This window comes from Bombus fervidus, chromosome 6 (genome assembly GCF_041682495.2).
Source record: "Bombus fervidus isolate BK054 chromosome 6, iyBomFerv1, whole genome shotgun sequence".
Classification (NCBI taxonomy): domain Eukaryota; kingdom Metazoa; phylum Arthropoda; class Insecta; order Hymenoptera; family Apidae; genus Bombus; species Bombus fervidus.
In genome coordinates this window covers 17,948,808-17,966,161 of record NC_091522.1, presented here as the reverse complement: position 1 = coordinate 17,966,161, position 17,354 = coordinate 17,948,808, and the positions used below count along the sequence as shown (strand labels likewise).

Below are 17,354 nucleotides of genomic sequence, written 5' to 3'. Positions count from 1 at the left end.
ACACGTTTCGTATTGTCGGTAGTCGGGATCTAGAGTCGGCCGTTCCCCGACAACGGAGCAACGGTCGTCGTAATGACCTCGCGATAGATCATCGGGCAACCCTCATCTTGCAAGAGTTCAAAGGGTAAACGAGGAGAACGCGTGCATGCACACTCATAGATTTCGCAGTTCCGCCGAATGGCCACCGGCAACAAACGTTTCGGCTCGCATTCCACGGAAGCTCGAAGGAATGAAGTTGTTCGCGCGAGTATCCCGACACGACGAGAGATTTGTAGGTCGGCGTTGGTCCCGCAGAGAAAATATTTTCGTCTTCCACAGAAGCTCGAGCGAAACTCTAGGCCGAGATACGGGGGAGAAAAAAAAGAAACAATTAAAAAAAGAGAGGAAATAAGAAAGGTGGCCAATAAAAGTAGCCCGAGCGGCAGTAAACGACGACTCTCGAACCTTTCGACTACATTCCATGTAAATTAGACACGCGCGCCTGCTGCATGACGAGCTAGAACGCGCTCACTCTCTTGGAAATAAACACCTGCTAATGTCCATTAGTCGATTCTTCTTGGCTACAGATTTTTTCCGTCTCCGTGTGAATGAACACGGCGGTTTAATGATATGGAAGTACCTATCTAAGCGTTATACTCTATTATGCGCGGAATAGAGTTGCGCCAAAATCGTTTCGACACACCGATCGATCGATGTTTTTCCGATTATTCGCCGTTTCTTCTCTGGAAGGATGGATTTTAATTACAACGCTACCGGTGTTGATCGACCATGGACGAAAAATGGCCGTCGGGCGTTGGAATTGATCGGTCGGCAACTACCCTACAGGGAACGTAGTTCGAAGCGTGATTTATCAGAACGTTTAAATCACTATAGAGAGAGAGAGAGAGAGAGAGAGAGAGAGAAGAAAGAAAAAAACGAAGAGAAACGTCAAAACGCGATCTTGGACGAACAGCTTGTACCGTACGAGGCTTAATGGAAAAATACTTTGCCCTAGAGAGGGTATTGCGTGCCAATAATTGACGCACGCCGCGAAAGGTCGCGTATATCGTTACTTTCTCGCTATTGCTCGCGCAAACTGTACAATAAGATCCGGAGCTTTTTGTCGTTGGAAAAAACGCGCCACGAGCGAATCGATTCCTCGAGGTAGGGCGATGTGCTCGAGAAATCTTGTTGCTACCAGCGTATACGACGCTGGCTTTTCGAAAGCTGTTTAGTCGTGGATATATACCATGGAGTGTATCGGCGAAACATCGTCGGCTCGTGAGATTGCAACGCGTTAAAATATCTGACGTTTTTGTTTCCTGTAGCACGCTCGATTTGCGTACTTTTATGGCCCATTACTTAAAGGCAAACATCGTTCCGGACAATAGTTTCGAACGTAGTAGTCTCCGCTTTTATTCTTCCGACACCCGCGTCACTAATACCGTCCGACAGTCGTTTCTCTCTGGCTCGATAAACGACGCTCGTCGATCGTTTCTTTGCTCGCCGAACGATTCTTTTAATCGGTCGTCGGTTTCATCGAAAACCGAGAGAAAAAGTTTCCCAAAGCGCAGCGATGCTGGTTTTCTCTAGCGATTCGAGTCTCGCTTTCCCATTGTTTAAAAAAGGGGCAATTGGTGCACAGTGTACAGTGTATCAATCGACCTACGTCCTGTCATTTTAGCTACAGTATACCCGGTTATTTCGCCGTTTTACCACTTGCGCTGGAAATAATAGATGACGCTCAATTGCGGAATTCTTGATAAGCTTCGCCAAGCGTTCACCGAACAGAGAGTCCCCTTGTCGCCGTTATTGGATGTAAAGACAGCCGTATTCGCAAATTCTACGTATCTCGTATATAACGCGACCTATCGAAACTCGTATACTACGACAGCAGAAAACATGCGAGGAAACCTTCCCCTTCTAACGTTAACCTTTACCGATACTTTGCTCGCTAAATACGTAGTAACCATATTAAAACGATTCTTAGACTCGGCGATTCGTAATTCTCTGTCCAATCTATTCGAAACTGATGACAGGTTTCGCACGCGATGTTTATTCTATCGTCGGAGTCGGAGAAATAAGATTGCGCGAAAGGAATGGCAAAGAAACGCCAAGTCTATGTCAAGTGGAAGAACGGTATCGATCGGAAGATAATGTAAGAAACGAGCAGAGTTTACAGTCGAAACGATCAAAGCTTGGAAAAACAATCTCCGCGCGTCGTTGTAAACCATCTCGGTTTACTCGAATCTTGCAGCTCGTCTAATGGAGAACTTGCGAGGAAGCAGCCAAGAACACCTACCGCGACATCTGCTTAGCACACGAGTTTTCAACAAACTCGTGATCCTAGGCACCTATATCGATTTGCCTGTAAACATCTGCGCGATTAGTCGCGGCCGACTCTCACGAGCGAACGACTCGATCGAAAAGCGAAGGAAAGCTTGGGTGAAAACGCAATCGGCTTAGCTACGCGTACAGGTGGCGACGTTTGACACGGTGCACCGGCACGTTCCATCTCGCGATTACCCTGATCGATCGACGGAGATGCTTCCAATTACGCGGCCCGTTGCGCAACGATCGTCGACAGGATCGTTTCGACTAGATTTTCCAGCAGCCGCAGGCGCGCGCGACCTTTGGAACGAATCGCACAGGGGCTCGTTCGTTTCTCCGATCGACGAGGGTCGACGTATAATATCGACGAAGTGGACGAAGTGGACGAAGTTGAGATGCACTTGGCTCTGCCAGCTATCGCGCCAACTTGTCCGCGTGCAATTGATCGATCGATCTCACCAATTACGTTTAATGACGACTGGACGTAGAGAGACCGGGTTACGAAACGCGTATGAAAGACCGATCTTTTCGCCGTGGAAATGCTCGTCTTTTGGGATAAATGTCATCGCGAATACGAAGGATATTTTCTAACGGGGTCTTTGGATTGACGTATTCGACGCTATTCGAAACGGCGTTGGGCTGTATTTCGGCTCGGACATAGTCGATTTTCACGTCTGGCTCTCAGAAAAACGACAAGTGTCTGGATAATTAATTATTCATTAGCCGTTCTTTGCGATCGCTTCTATCCGGCACTTCTCATTGGCAATTTCCAACAATAGAACATGACAGATTTATCCTCTATTTGCTGCACTGGCGTATTGGCGGTGGTTTCTCACGCGACGCCATAAATCACGCGTCGCATTGACGATTTAATATCGGTTGTCGTACCGCGTGTATTTAATAACTCTGCGCGACACCATGGCAATAAGCGCCACCCACGGGAAGATCGATATCGATGATAACTACTATACAAAGCCACCGCGCGAGTTTTACAAAGCCGCGGTGCTTAATTACAACCCGTGACAACATCGTGCTCCGGTGAACAGCCGCCATTGTGTTTCTATTTTTCGCTTCGTATCAAGCGATCTAATTAGCCGCTATTTAGTGAGAAAACATGGATCTTTTTATACCCTAAAGGATTAGACGTGTTTGTGGAAGCAGAATCTCGCACCCTTCTCAAATACCGATCGAAAGAATAAACGCGTTAACATCGAATTCGTTTAACGTCCGTTGACACAGCTGCCTTTGACCATGTCTTTGCCCGTGCCTTTGCCCATACCTTTGCCCATAGTTTTGCCACGATTAACCGGGCGCTATTCGAGTTAAACGCTTCGCTAGGAGACTCGGTTAACCAACGTAAACGTATTTCTAGTAATTTGCAGCCACGATGCCTTGCGAGTCTTGCGATATTCCAGTGGTTGTTTTCTTGATTGGCGGAGAAGTTGGAAAGTATCGTCGCTAATAGCCACCGGGTGAATTTACACGAGGCGATACTAGATGGCTGTTAATTAGGCTTAGTCGGTTGTCGTTCATCGTCGATCGCCGCCTTATACGGAACAACGACTAAACTAAATGGCGGATCGGCCGAGAACGAAAGAGGCAGTTTACAGGAGGAACTGGAACCTGTCTTTTCGCCTCTCTTCCACTGTTCCTCCCTTCTCCGCAGACCTCGGCGATTTCTCTTTATTGCCGGTTTCAGGGTATCGTTGCTCGAGTCGGAATTGTCGCAAGACTAGGCAAGTACCAAGTACTGTATCATCCGTAGCAGCGACGTTAAAGCTAAAACGTTAACGCTGAAACGTTAACGCTAAAACGAACCAAATGTCTACGTTGTGTTAAATTTTCTTGCTTTGCCAATAGTAATTTCATTCTCGTAAGAGGATATCGTTATTTTTACGCGTTTCGAATATACTCGATGTCTTTCTCCCGTCTGATCCTTTAAATCGACGCGAACTGTACTCGCAAGTGCTCCAATCGCGCCAAAAGGCGGCGATCTTGAAAAGTTTCCGCACGATTTTTTGCAAGGTTCGCTCGCGAGAAGAACCCTCCGGTCCGCAACTGTTTTTACAATGCGAATTAATTCGGCGGGGGTGGAAGGATGGGTGAAGGGTATAGGTTCGGTCTTTTCGGACAAAGAGGCAAAGGAGCGATCCACGACAATCGATTCGGACGGGAAATTAAGAAGCTGATCAAAGACCGTGTTCTATTGTCTTGTTTTCCTTTCCATCAACGAAGCGTGTCGAACCGGTGCCGGATCGGATCTCATAGAATCGGATCATCGACGATCCGTTCCGTAGACGCTTCGCGTTTTCATTCTATTCTCGTTTATTGTCCTCTTTTTCATCGTTTACTTACCGCCCGTCGAGAGAGAAAGAACCGCTGGCCCGGTGAAAGAAGGAACCGATAGTTAAGCGATCATCGAAACGGAAGAATCGCGAATCGAAACAATCGTATTGTTTCTTAATAAAAATGGACGGTGGAATGACTCCGGCGAAACTCAGCCACAAGTGTCGTCCTCGCCCCACCTCCGCTCTCTCTCTCTCTCTTTCTCTCTCTCTCTCTCTCTGTCCCTGTAATTAATTGTTCGATGTGTAACTAATCGCAGGTGTCGTTCCCTCGATCAATCACTCATTAGAATGGTAATTAACAATAATACCGTCGATTAATCATCGGAGTACTTATCGATAATTTTATTCACGCACAATCGCCAAGATAAAAGACGCGTTATTGAGTGGTACAAATCCGTAATTGATTGATCCTCTTCGATGAATTCTTTTTCCTTTTTCCTTCTTTTCACCTTCCTTTTTTTTCTTCTTTTTCTTTTTTTCCTTCTCGTGACTAACGCTCGTCCCGAGCGAAAAGCAGTTTTTATTTGGCGATTTAATTCCCGCAGGTGCGTTAATAGCGCGAGTCATTAAATAGAATCATTTGTCCGTCAGAGCTTTTCTTAGGTCGACAGACCGCTGAGATGCCCGATGGTATTAATATAACTGCGTCAAACTATCGACTATCGAGTATCGCGCGTAGTTCAACGTTGCTCTGACGAGTGGATTATGCCGGGAAATCTCTTCGAGACACTTTGATCCTTTCACTGCCACTCCCGGATGCTTTCGTTGCCGTATCGCGCTATCCTTCGATTCGAAGCATTCGATCGATTTGGAGAGAAAAGAGAGGAGAAACGGCTGCGAGGCAGATTTAGGAGCTCGTTCGCGAATCGTTCGCGTCCCGTCGGTGGATACGTTGTTCCTTAATTTCGAAGGACATCCATCGATGCTAATGCCATCCATTAAAATCAGAATGAACGACGCGACGAGGTCGGGATTCGTCGCGTTTGAATCATACCGATTTCATTGAATCTCCGATGCGATATTGAAAAGTCGCGAGATCGATCGAGCGATATAACCGGCCAGCCCGACTAACAAACTCGTAACTCAGCGAAATCGATCTGGTTTTTCTGGCTGCGGCTGACTAACGCGACTTTCAACCGCTGTCGTAACTATTATCGACGATGTTCTCTCGCGTCGTGAGCGTATATATTACTAGATGGCTAGTCGCGAGCCGTGTCGGTCGATCGTTTCACGGTGATTGGCTGTACCGATTCGTTGCGGCGCGGCGTCTTCTCGGAAGGCCCATTAAAAATCGACAAGCATCGGCCGCTCTTTCTACCTTGTAACGACGATTCGACTTTTCCTTTAACTTCGAGCTCGTCTGCTAGAAGGAAACGGGCAAAGACAGGTTGGATTTCCAGTGGAACGCGATTACAATCGCGGTAATTCGACGGTGTTGCTTGATACGACGTCGCCTTAATCGAACGTTGGATCATAATTTAACTTTGAAAGTTTCGAGAATCGAAGGAACGGGAACGCTCGGTTTGTACGGTACGGAGGAAATTAACAGTAGCTGATTCGAACGGATTTACGGCCAACGACACGTTAACGAGGGCAAATGAAGGAGCGCGAGAGAGAGACCCTTGTTAATTACATCGACCGCCAGGCTAATTCGCCGGATTCGATCGCGCTTTTAATTCGTCATTCCATTAGGCAAAACCAGGGTCTCGAGCGTCGATCGGTTGCCGCATGGCAATATTCCAAACGATAATTACATAGTTGCCAGCCGTATATTTTTTGCTCGTCTTTTCCTACTTTTCTTTCTTCCCCGCTTTTCTCTCGCCTGAATCTTGCCTGATCTCTCTGGTTCGGTCTAAACGACGACGTCTACGCGATCGAGAAAAAGGCGGGACGATCCGTGATCGGTTTTACGTTTGAGAGATATTTGCATTTGACTTTACCATTCTCTTCGTTGAAGAATTTTTAGTTGAAAATTCTTTAATCCTCGTCGATCTTCGAACGCGTTGAAAATTGTATTGGAAGCGAGCGAAACGTTTGCTGGATGCAAGCGAATCCGGTGTAAAAACACCCGAGACAGCTACACCGTAGGGAAAACGATTAAGTTCAAAGCGTTGCTAGAGGAATCGTGGTAATTACTATGGCGAGAAAAGTGTCGGGAAACGCGTATAGGAAGGGGTCGAGGATCGATCGTAGGGAACGATCGGAGTATTAATTTTCTGGGTTGATTGTTGGCGTGTAATTAACATATCAATCGAGAGGGAAATTATTTCATATTCGTGCACGCTGTTTAGGCTGGTCTGTGGTTGTTTGTAGTTTATCGAAAACACCGCTCTATCATTTGTCTAGTCGATAGCCACCGCCCTTCGGTACTCATCACGCCACTTTCCGCCCTTGCTGCCGTTTGCGGCGATCGCCAGTTGCCGTATCGTGCCCCCCTTCTAACTAGTTGGTACGTGTCAAGAACCACCACCGGCCGAATAAAAAATAACAAAATTGTTTTCTCTCCGGACGCCTCGAGAAACCAGGCTGATCCAATCTATCGGTTAATTCCGATCACCCGGACGATGATGTTACTGGTTTTTTCTTCTTTTTTTTTTTTTCTTTTTCGAGAAGGAAACGTTGTTGTCCTCTGATTTTCTCGTTGCCCTCGAAAGGAACGACCAAGCTCTAGGGAAGCAGCTTTCCCAAGATATCTCGACGGTCACGACGAGCGCTGATTTATACGGGCGAAAGCGTCGGTCTATCCTCACGAGGCGACTGCGAAGCCTACGTTCGTAGAACCGTTGGAATGCAACCCTGATGACAGAAATTGTTTTCCGAGAAGGAGCGTTGGCCTACGAGCGTTGTTACTCAATACCGTGTAAACTGTCGAACCTCCGGTTGGATATTGGACTCGGGGGAATCGCGGCCAGTTTCCGGAGTTGAATGCGTCCGGTGAAAACGAGGTTGAGCCTTGTAATCGCGCTCGTACGTTGACGCGATTTTCCCGACCGCTGAGAGATACGGAAATCGTTCGGTCTGTCTGTCAACGACGCTGCCGCAGTCGCTGACACGGATCGTTTAACTCGTGTTAATTAACACCCAGACGCTACATGGTAAGAGCCGATTCACCGAGATATCGGAGATGCGTATAGAGTGGAAATTGTAGGATAAGCATAGAAATTACTAGCTCCTATATGCTAAGGATTGTTTATTCTAGAATTAAGAGTTTACGCCATCGAGAGGTAGAAGTTAATGTTTTATTCTTTAACAATATCTTCGAGAAAATTTGTTGAAAATTTCTCGAAAAGGAGGCGTTCCAGACACTCGTAGTTCAAATTTTACTTTGTACCGTTCGTGCCGAATAACTGAAATAACGCGAAAAACGAAAAGAAGAAGGGGGAAAGGAACGCGATCTACTTTTGGTCGGCTCGCGAAAGGCGAAACCTGTCTGTCTCAGGGTTGTTCCCCGTCGTTTAATGGGAACGTTTTCGAACGTAAGTACCTACGGTGGCTACGTTAACGCGCTACCTACGACGCGACGCATTGTCGCGGGAGGATCCTCTTGGGAACGCGATGCCGGCGTGTTGACTCTCTTGCCAGGAGCAGGCTCGTAAACGCGCTCGCGCTCGGAAGGCGCACGCGTGTTTACGCACACACGGGTACGCGTGCAGACCGCGCGAAGGGAAGAGAGAAAAAATGCTTAGTGGCTTCTAATTGCAGAAGTGACGACGCCGTAACTAATGACCGGGAGACGACGTCCTGTCAGTAGCCGCGACGAGACGAGCGTCCCTCGACGAGGTGCGGACGAGCGCGCATTTTAAATACGCCAATGAAAAACACGGTCTGTGGCTGGCTCTTGCTTTTCTGCTTCCGGCGATCCTGTGTTTACCGTTGCGTAGAAAGCGTTCGCTTCTTGCGCCGGTGATCGCCGGACCGATAGTTGAACTCGCGTAAACGAGGTAGCCTCTGCCTTCTCGCTTGTTTTCCGTGCGAATTTCCAGCCCGATGAAGACTAACGTTGAGTCGTATAGCAAAAACCTGGGGATTATGTCGTAGTATACTCGGAATATAACGTACGATACGAGACTCTGCGAGTGTTACAAGACCGTGATCGAGCGCGTTCGATCAAGAAATTGCGGTTGAGATGAAAGTGCGTCAATTTTCACGTGACGTAGAATCGAGAGCCCAACGGTAGGAGGAATGCCTGTGATAATTACGCTAATCAGCGGCACGTGAATCGAGGGACTGTCTTGGGACGATTTGAAAGCCGGTAAAAGCGGGCGAAAGGGGACTGGCGCCGGAAATAGAAACGGCGGAGAGAGAGAGAGAGGGTGAACGCGCGACGCTCGTCACAAAGATGAAGCAAGATGGTGCAAGATGGAGATCTGAGAAAGAAGTCCGTTTTAATAGGATCATCGCACCGCGGCCAAACGGCTCTTGAAACGTCTGTTATTTCAAGAGACGAGAAAGAGATGTCTCGTCGTGGAACGTTACGTTGCTACTTGCATCGGGCGCGACGCGTTCGAAGAATTATGTTGAGCGAGGCCAACCCCCTCTAAACATCGTGTCTCTCGTCGTCGAACGCTCTTTACCGTAACCGTTATTCATTCATAGGCTTGGTAATACGATTTAATTAGAGACGAGAATCGCGTTTCGTTTTGCTGTTTCTCGCGACGGTGAATGGACGAGATAGCGCGTTGCTTGATCTCGACTGTCTAAAATTAATTGGTTGCTCGAGGTTACTAAGTAGAGCAAGCAACGACGCGAGATGCGCGTTCGTTTCGGCATTATTCCGCTTTCGGATCAGCGTCGCGTGCACTTTCGCGTAAACTTTCGCTCAAATTCGAAGATTCGCAGTTTTATTAGAATACGAATTCATTGGAAAGTCGCGAGAACGTTACCGGGAAAACGAGTTTAAACGATCGGCAAAAGGTTGGTACGAGAAGGGCGAACGCGAGGCACGCGCGACGAAAACATATCTATTCTGCACGACACGGCGGGTAAAGCTAGGACGACGGGGGCAAATAAGTCGGTTCAGGCAGGTCGTAAGCCCGGCTACGAAGAAGACGAAGGAGAGCCAACTGTTGGCGTCTTCATCAACGGCTCCGTGAAGAGGGACCACCCATCAGGAGCAATATCGTTTCATCAGTCGCTAATATCACTGCTTCGAGTGGTTCAACACCTTGTAACACCAGGTGGGACGTTAACGGCGCCGCAGGAAGTCCTAATGAAGACAAATCTTACCCAAAATGGCGGCCATACTTATTTCCTGCTCCGCCTTTCGCTCTCTTTGCCCGCTCTCTTTTTTTCCCCCCTATCTCTTTGCTTGTCCACCTCGTATCGTCCGCGATCGATTCGACGTTGGCCATTTTCCCTCTGCTGCTATCGAAATGGCAACGGTCTGGCTGATTAAATCTCCTATTGGGAAATCAACCGACGAAAAGAATCGATGTTTGCTCGTCTAGCCACCGATCTTGCGAATCGTTCGAGGAAAAGGCTACGAGTGATAAATTTTAACACGGAACAGGGGCAAAAGTAACGCGGTAAATCACAAAGATGTTGCGAATACCCCGTCCGTTAATCCGACAAGGGAAGGAACGATGAATATTGATGAACCGGAGGATGTAGGTGAGGTGTCGGGATCGATAAATCGAAGAAGGAGTCAGCTGGCACGGAATAACTCGTTTGACGTGTCAATTTGCATCACACCGAGGAAAGTATTTTTACCGCGAACCCATTCAATTTACCCAGAAATTACCAGAATCTACGAACGAAAGAAGCGACGTTCTCGTACTACATCATCGGCAAACCGACGATTCGTTTCGTCAACTTCAAAGACACGGGGCGTAAGCGTGAAGCGAATCTCGAAACAAGAAACGGCACGAAGGAAAGAGAAAGGAAAAGGGAGCGAGGAAGAAAATGGCATTTATAAACCGGCGAAAAATCAAACGATAAATCTCCGACGGTGTTCTGCGGTTCTGCCCTTGGGCCTAAACGACTAAATAAGTGTTCCAATTTCAAAATTACCCGCTAAACGATTTGTGGGCCGGCAGAAAATATATCGTTGACATGTGGGCAAAGCCCCTCGGGTTAGCCGGGGGAGGGAAGGAAGTTCCCGGCAGCTCGAGAGATGGAAAAAGACGGGAAACACGGTCGACAGACGGAGAATCGTGGTAGAGCTGGAGAAGCGAGAGAAAGAGAATAAAGAGAGGAGAGGAGAGAAGAGAAGAGAAGAGGAGAGGAGAGGAGAGGAGAGGAGAGAAGAGGAGAGGAGAGGAGAGAAGAGAGAGAACGAGAACGAGAAAGGACGCGCATGGTTGCCGCTGGGAGACAAATGACCGTCGACCGACGGAAGACACATCCAAATTGCTCCACGGTGTCGCTGTCCCGCCTCTTTTTACGTGTCCCCTTTACGTATATCCTTCGTGGCGTCCTCTCGAGTCACGAGCGAACGACCTATTAGCAAAATATTCGGGGAAGCGGCGACGCGTGCCACCGGCGAGCTTTTCTAACGAGTATTTTGATACCGGCGATGCCTCGGATGTTAGCCCGTCACCGGACAGCCTCTGTCTTATTTATAGGACACTCGCGAAACGTTTCCTTCGCAGCCGTTGGTACACAGGGTCGGGTTTGGGGATCGAATAGTCGACGGGGGTGGTGGCTGCCTTTCACCTCTCTCTCGAATTCTGAATCGATCTTGCGACGATGCAACTTTGATCTTAATACTTGGTGATATCGAAGGTAGAATCGAAAGGTATCGATGTTTTAGGATATCAAATTTGGAATACCTGTGTTCAGGCTCGAAGTTGTACTTTTCTTCCACGCGATATATGTACCGTACAAACGTAAACACGCAACAGGAATAAAAGGTTGAATGGTCTTATCTAGAGAACGGCCGACGATACCGTGACAGGGATTCAGCGGATAAATCGGTTAATGATCGATTAAGATACCTTCGAATTTTCCACTTATCACGATACAATAAATTTATGAGATCGTGGAAGTAGCCTCGTTCGATGGAGCAACGCATCGGTTATTATCGGATCCGTAGGCTGTTTCCCTTCCTCTTTTTATACCCTGTCCTTCTTGTCTCGCGATTCATGCCGCTAACCGGTCGGCTAGTTTTTCGTCTCGCTCCAAAAATCACGTCGATGGGCTTGCAGGCAGGTCGTTCTTCCAGCATACCTGTCTGCCACTCGATAATTCCGCATTATACACGCTTCTACTTTCTTTGTGATCGCTCTTAACCGCCCAGCTCGTATATACGTTAGTATCTCGAATAACTACACGTCGAACGGTTCACGAAGCTCCCTTCGTTCGATATTCTCTTCTTTTTCTAGTTAACGAACGCGGTAGAAACGCGTTATAGGCATTCGAGCAAGAGCGGATTCTCAGCCAACGATTATCGACATTACGACGTTTCAAAATCAATATAGATTACTATGTATTTTATAGAGAGTGGTGAAACAGATTCTCTTTCGCTGTAAGTATTGGCCAGAGTTAGAGAGAGATAAACAGACAGACAGACAGAGGAAAAACGCGGTTAGTATTAACGTTCTTCCGCGTATAGCCGAAAAACGTAATAATTTTTACGCGGCCGAATATCGCAAGGATCTTTTGTCGAATGTTGAACAGAAGGAAACGCAACAACGCTCGTTCGTTCGAGTACAAGGAGCGAGAAAGCGTTTCACGCGTATCGTCCCACACGGAACGATAATACACGCTCGTTAGTCGACGTTGGTCGCGCGTAGTTTCTTCTTTCTTACGAAACTCTTCTCTCGTGGAAATCAAAAGCTACTTTTCCAAGCATGCTCCGGACTTTGTTCAGAACGATCTCGATAATTCGCGCGATCTTTCGTATTTCCTTCGGATTACCCTTCGGATTACTCGTCAGATGACCCGGTTTCCGTTTTTCATTCCATCTCCTCTGCTGCGTACTTTCAACAATGAAACGTACCGATCGGTAAGCGACATTCGGAGAAATTATTAGTAGGATGAGTGAGCGGATCGATCGAATTTTCCTAAGCGAGGGAACCGTGTTCACGGTTTGACCGTATCAAAAGTCAGTTAACGAGAAACCGTTAGCGAATAATTTATTGGATCGGTAGCCGATCGTTTGAAAATCGTCTCTCGGCTTCGATGCCTATTCTACTCGAGCGGTTCCTGTTGGAGCGGAACCAAAATGGCCGCCGAACGCTTTCGTCCCTGTTAGCCAGCCGCGTTTTCACGAGGCCACGTTCGTTCGGATATATGTACCGATCGCAAGATATCCTTCAGTGATTGCATCAGGGTTCCTGCTGACATTTATTATCCAACTTTTTATGCGTGCCGTTCGTTAAGGCAGGCTGGTTTCTACACCGTAATTAACGCGCGATTTATAATTTCGTTTCTCAGTCCGCTAATTTCATTAACCCACGCACCGTTCTGCCGTAATAAAACTTTCGTACGATTCGAAACCTATTCTATGATAATTCTATTTTTACAATAGTAACGTAGGTTTTCCCGACTTTGCTCGATTTTCTTTCATCTTCGTGAAATTCAAATTCTCGCACGAGCCACGGGAAAATAAAAAAACGAGGCGACGGTTGTCGGTCTTCGGCTCGTCACGCGTCACCGTCGTTTCATTTCGCGGTCGTTCAGCGGCCCATAAAAAGTCACGAAATTTACGGCAGCACGCGCGAATCGACCTCTGACACAGGCCACCGACAGTATCGATCGTACATCCCATTGCCGGTGGAACGCGGCGTACGAGGCGGTTAAGCACACGAGACGCCTGAACATGTGACAAAAAACGTCAGTAGTTGAAAAAAAAGGAGGGGGGGGGGGAAGAAACGGATCCAAAGGTGAAATTCCAACTGCTCCCTGTACAGGTAGGCTATCTCCATCGCTTGTACTCTATCGGCACGGTATCAACAGCGAACGGACACGCCAATTGGCGTGCGGAAACTCGGCTGCCACCGCGGCATCGAGTGCCAACGCGATGACTTCCGCTTGAAGGGCCGTCGTACGTCTGCGGATTAACGCGTTAAAATAAAATTTACGTTGATAGCTTATTAATGGCGGACAGGACGCGAGACGAATGACGCCGCTGCTTTTAATATATTCGCGGTTGTAATCGACGGAGAGATACCGACCAAGGAGGAAACTTGGAAGTTAATGACGCACGACCGCTTTGCAACTTTGAATCGACGCCCGTAACGTCTACGGTCCTCGCGTCTTTCGAATAGTTTCCTCGTTTTTCCATTTTTCCCTTCTCCTATTGCCTCTTTTATGAAACATCGTCGACGATCCATCGCCCCTTTCGCTCGTTTCGCTCGTTTCGCTCGTTTCACTCGTTTCGGAGAAACAAGGGAGAATGGACAGGGATAACAGGTCTCGTAATGAAGCGCGATTTCGGCAGAGTCACCGTGTTAATCGAACGACCGTTGCTGGCCACCTGTGGTCCACCTAGCTAGAGAGTGCGGCAGGTGGTCCGATCGTCTTCTCCTTTTTCTGTGATCGACGGTATCGGAAGCGACGAGGGTCGCCCGACGCCTCGTCGATCCTTTTCTTATCAGCCAACGTCGCTTCTTTTGCTCCTTTTCTTATATTCCTGATAGCGATGAAACGAAATTATAAATTACCGCATTCCACGAAATGAATTAAAATTCTCAGAATTTGAACTCGCGCTATCGAATTAGAATCGATAGATCAAGAAACAAAGCGTAATTTGATAAAGATACAAATGTATAGAATACGCGCAATGCATGTCATCGCTGACACGACTAAAGGAGCTGAGTACGAGTCCGCGTAAGATTCTGTCTTTAGCTGTCCGTAAAGAGGGATGATGCAGAAGCGAGAAGAGGGTGCGGACGAAATACAAAGTACCACATAATGACAAAGAAAGGTGAGAAAATATACGGGACAGGGAGAGGAGGGGAATCATGGAGCAGCAGCAGCAGCAACGGCAACAACAATAACGGCAAGATACAGAGAAAGAGAAGCATTGCGAAAGGACGAAGCGGCGAATTCGTGAACATCAAACGAATTAAATCTCCGCGGCGAGTCAACCGCAGAAACTAATATCTCTGCGAGCTCTCTCGTTTCTTCCGTTCTCCGTCGCTTCTCCGTCGCTTCTCCGTCGCTTCTCTTTCCTCGACCATCGTCTGCCATCGTTGTATTTCTGGATTCTGCTTCGAGAGATTCGAGCCCCGCGCAACAGACAAAGTGTATGACGACGGGACGACAAAATTATCGTGCACTTTTCTCGCTCGAAACGCGGCGTACCCGAAAAGAAAAACCGCGCTCGCTTACGTCACGTTCGGATGGCAGATACCGAGAAAGGGGAAAACGAAGCGAGGGTAGTATAGAAAAAAAGATTGCTTCTAAATGGAAAACGACGACGACAACGACAGCGACAAGAAGCAACTCGTAAACCGAGGCAAAACGTTAATCTTTACGATGGATGCGGAGCATTTTTGCGGCAGCTTCTCCTTAAACAGCCGTCAGATGATAAAGTAGCGGCGAGACGATGTAATTTTCGAGGTAAACGAGCTGGTACGAGCGTAATTAGCACTGCCACTTGTAGCGAGCCAGCGCGTTAGACGCTTACAATTAGACAATTCCTTGGATTGTAAGGGAAGAGTTCTCCGAGCAATAAAAAAGAAGGAAAAAAAGAAGGCGCAAGAAACGGACTCGATCACCGGAGGCATTAAAACGGTGAATCTGCATGCTTTACGGCGATGTAATAACACTTTCGGTGAACGCTAAACGCTCTGCTATCCTACTGGTAATTAAGTAGTTTCCGGGTGTGGTTTAGAAAAGTAGTCGAACGTGTCCACCGTGCCGGAGGAAAAACAAGCGCGGATAAAACCGAGAAAAGCGGATAGAAAAGCGCTTCTTCTTGCGCGCTTGGGGGGCAACCGTTACGAAAGCAGTTTCCGTCGGTAATAGACATCGTAATAGATATTATCTTGGTCGATAGGTGCCGATAACTTGGCGTGGATACGTGGCGGCGAAAGTCCACAGAGATGCTCGACCGAATCGCGAACGCGTGGCGATCGAGAGCCATTAACCCGGTAATTTACAATTAAAGGATCGAAATCGCGTTCTTAAGCGGAAGAATCTACCGTCCGCTTCCTCGGGCGGTTGTCAACGTTCGTTCGTTCGTTCGAATTACACGCTTCGCGAAACGTATCTTTCGTTTCGAGTCGCGATTTATTCGGACACCGATTTTCCAATTACTTTGGATCAAACGGATTGGAGATCGTTCTATTAAAATCCCCTCCTCGAGAACAAAATATACCTCCGATAGATCACCGATTCGTTAAAACGTAATTCGTCGCGTCGATAAACTCGACGGACGAACGATTAAATACAGAGTTTTCTCTGGTTACGAAAATTTGTGTTCGATTGGCTAAGAAACAAAGATACGAGAGTTAAGGGGTGAAGATATCGCGCGTTTAAAACGACGGCGAAAGAATGACGGAAGGTTGCATCCTTGAGGCGAACGCTTACGAAGCAAGGCCGATCGTTGATCGGCGAGGTAGTTTTCAAGCTGGACTGTACAGTCGGGTTGCGCAGGTGTGACCGATGGCGGCGTTCTTTGATCCTGTAGAGACTCCGCGGCTACCTTGTCCACGACTCATCGGCCGCCTCTCTTTTTCGTCGCTCGGTTCGATTATTTCCTAATGGCTAACGCCATCGCGAAAACGGCCGTCGCTAATCTCGCCACCGTTTCCCGCCGCGTTCGGCTTCCTGTGTACCCTCCTTGAGGGATCGCCGAAATGGATGGAAAAAATTGCGAGCGTGTCGCTAAAAACGAGCGCGCGATGAACTGTTCAAACGACTTTATCGTTTAGGAAAGTACAGCTCGACTCAAAGTGGACGGCATGTGGACGTTAACCGTCGGCGGTATCGCGAGACTTACAAACGGCGTTTGCCCGACGATAAAGTCAGCCGCGGATGGTTTCTCGATTTTCTGTTTCTAGATCGACGCCAATTTCGAAACGCTAGATACGAAAGAAAGGCTACGAGAAAAATATTAATACCGAATCTCTGTAATTCTGAAAGCAACTCTATAACACGAACGCTCGAACAATTATCGTATTAACCGCGCATCTCGGTTCGTATCGTCCGCGTCCGTCAAATCGGAATCGTTTCGTCGAGGATACCACGGCCGAAAGCAACGAAAATTCCAACATCCGGTGGACGAGAAGCTCCGCTGGAATCCCGTCCTCTGAACAGCGTGACGAATAGGTAATACGATTTTTATGGAGAGATCCCTACCACCGCACGAAAATGCATCTGATTTGTGGCCGTGGAAGCTGAGTGGAGCAACACCGTGCGGGAGAAGGGACCCTGTTCTAGGTGCCGGGCGTTCAAACACGCCCGACCATGTCCGATTCGTTTTGCATTTCTCCTCTAGCCGTCTCGTTCGGAGATTAAGAAATTTCGATATTAGAAAGAGGACTAGAAAGAATCGGCCCTCGAATTTCAGGACGTATTTATTTATGATGGGACGCACCGTATGCCAGCGGGACGCTCCGTTTCCAACACTCCGAATTCGTACGTCTTAAAACGCGAAAGCTTTCAGAGCTTTCGAAGCGTTGGAAACGATTGCTCTACGTGTCCGTACAGTCGAAGGGACTTGTTCGATGTTTCTAACTCGATATTTTCTATTAGGCGAAAGAATTTTTTGATCGTAGTCGACGCGATGACTACCCACATCTGTTG

At 47.7% G+C, this 17,354-nt stretch overlaps 1 protein-coding gene across 1 annotated transcript in view; it reads left to right on the top strand.

The window, feature by feature from the left end:
* Positions 1-17,354, top strand: part of LOC139987890 (uncharacterized) — a 45,137-nt gene that overhangs the window by 25,586 nt on the left and 2,197 nt on the right. The gene's annotated exons all lie outside the window — the stretch shown is intronic.